Consider the following 3,110-nt stretch of genomic DNA (forward strand, 5'->3'; position numbering starts at 1 on the left):
CTTTCTTCTCTTTCTTTCTTCTCTCTCTTCTCTCTCTCTCTCTCTCTCTCTCTCTTTCTCTCTCCCTCCCCCTCTCTTTTCGAACGAGAAAAGCGCGAGAGTATAAGAAAGAGCAAATCTCATGAGCTGTTTGGATTCTGGTCCTTGGAGCCGTTGTCAAGAGAGTACTGCTGCTAGGTTTCGACTTAACCAAGTAAATCACGCTGAAGTGCGGAAACGAGCGCGATCAGGAACGCGTAAAGAGTTTCATCAGTCTAGAAATTTTCGATGTAGAACGCTGACACTGCGGTTGCCATATCAATCCACTTCTTCGGAAAATGTCGTTCGAATTTTGATGTCACGTAATTCACGAGTTCAATGCGATTGCAAGATTCGATTGATTCATAAATTATGATCTGTCGTGTATAATATGGAACGCTAGCTATCGGTTATAATTATTGGCAGTTCTAATTCCTCCAATTTAGTAGATATAATAAATATATAGCATAGATATTTGCTCATGGTTACAGCATATCATATAACATTCTCACTAATTGAGTTAATAAAAACTATTAGGTGTACAACTTTGCTTCCGCCGTTTTCCTATAGATGGCTTTAGCGGTAAGTGGTGGTCGAAATAAATAGATCATAGACGTCATACAATAAACTTGGGCATCTGTCAACATAACCCCATAGAAACATTAGTCGATTTGTGTCTGCATAAAGTTATTCTCGATTGAAAATGTCAGTTTACAAACCAAATTCTCGTCATTTGCGGGAGGTTTTAATTTTTTGCTTTAATATGAAGAAATCTGCGGCTGAGGCTCATCGAATGCTCTCAAATACTTATGGTGAGGCCGCTATTAGTGAAAGAACGTGTCGTGAGTGGTTTCAATACTTCAAGAACGATGATTTTGACGTCGAAGACCGGCATAGCGGTGGAAGAGAGAAGGTTTTCGAAGATGCAGAATTGGCATTACTTGAGCAAAACTCGTGTCAAAATCAAGAAGAATTGGCACGATCATTGAGAGTGACTTAACAAGCCATTTCAAAACGCCTCAAAGTCATGGGAATGATTCAGAAGCAAGGAAATTGGGTGCCGTACGAATTGAAGCCGAGAGATGTTGAACGTTTGTTTGCTTGTGAACAGCTGCTTGAAAGGCAAAGACGGAAGGGATTTCTGCATCGCATTGTGACTGGGGACGAAAAATGGGTTCATTACGATAATCCCAAGCGCAGAAAATCATGGGGAGTTCCCGGCCATGCTTCCACGTCGACGGCCAAACCGAATATTCATGGCTCCAAAGTCATGCTCTGTATTTGGTGGGATCAGCTCGGCATAGTATTATGAACGTAGTATTAAAACCGACTGAAACAATCACAGGCGATCGGTATCGAATGCAATTGCGTTTGAGCCGAGCATTGAAAGACGACCGCAATACAACGAGAGACACGATAAAGTGATTTTACAGCATGACAATGCCCATGTTGCGAAAGTGTCAAGACATACTTGGAAACGTTGAAATGGGAAGTCCTACCCCACCCGCCGTATTCTCCAGACGTTGCTCCCTCTGACTATCACTTGTTTCGATCAATGGCACACGGCCTAGCTGACCAGCGCTTCCGATCTTATGAAGAAGTAAAAAATTGGATCGATTCATGGATAACCTCAAAAGATGACCAGTTTTTTCGACGCAGGATTCGTACGCTACTCGAAAGATGGGAGAAAGTAATGGCCAGCGATGGACAATACTTTGAATCATAAATGTATAACCAGTTTTTTACAATAAAGCCTCGAATTTCGGAAAAAAAACGGCGGAAGCAAAATTGTACATCTAATAAATGGAACCAAGAAGATTATTATTAGGAAGTTATATACAGTGTGTTAATATTTCTATGTAGAATTCAGGTTATTATTATTCCATATTCGCAGTGAAATCGATGATAAAAAATGGTGCTTCTCGCACATTTATACAAGCTGTTCCTTCAATTTTCAAACCCTTCCTGTTTCTCGCGTTTCCCTTTCCAGCTACACGGCATGGGCGTAATTTCGTGAGTTATTAATAATTAACTCGGAATTACATGCACCTAACCGCTGGATAATGCCGGTTCGCGATATATCCGTCTAGCACGCGACGTGCGATACATTAACTTTTAACCGCGATAATCCGCACCCTTTCGCCATGGTTTGCATGTAATGCTCACATATATGTATTCCTTTTCTTCCCTTTCGCGAAAGAAGTCCTTCGGCAGCATAACTGCCTCGATAATGTCCTAAATTTATTCATCCCCGTTTTTTAACTCTTTTCTCCGTGATTCTAATCCAACCAGAAAACCACCTCAATATTTCAATTTTCTTCGATATTTCTCTGTATATACATAACATCTCTATTAAGCACATTCATTATAATTTTCATATTTTATCGAAAATGACATTTTTGCAAGCAGTATTATAGTTTGCGTGACTAAACTCATAACTTATCTGAAAAAATACTTCTATTAGGATAAAAAAAAACCATCATTTCCATTCAAAAGATGAAAGAAAACAAAAATTGAAGTATTAGTATCCACAGGAAAACCTTATTAATGTGGAGTACGTAGACTTTTCATCTGTTAGACGACATTCGAGCGCTTGATGTATCAAAATAAAAATATTTCTTCGCGGCATAAGACGGATCACGTCGTTACGGCGCGGGCGGTGCGGTCGCGGGAATTTTGCGATTACAAAAGTGCATACTCTTGGAACGCACGTCGCGCCGGGCGCGAGGTAAAGTCTCTAACGAGTCCTCGAGTAATCCGGTTAGGTAGCGGCGAGATTTGATTAAGTTTTAACTTTAGTTCACAGGGGGAGGTGCTGGCGAACGCGGACATTGGAACGAATTAAGCGAGTTTTACTTAGTGCTCGCGGCGCCGAGAGAGCGGTCCTTCGGAAAACAAACGTGCTCTCGGGGACCCTTCGCCTTATCTGCCTCACCTCCTCTTTTCGCACCCTGCGTTTTTCTTTTACTACTCGCGTCTCTCTCTCTCTCTCNTNTCATCTGCNCNCTNAACNCTTACTACCGTTACGTTTTACCCGTAAACGTTAAAAGTTACCGTTTACCGTTACCGTTACCGTACCGTTACCGTTAACC

Source organism: Atta cephalotes, assembly GCF_000143395.1.
Source record: "Atta cephalotes unplaced genomic scaffold scaffold00053, whole genome shotgun sequence".
NCBI lineage: Eukaryota > Metazoa > Arthropoda > Insecta > Hymenoptera > Formicidae > Atta > Atta cephalotes.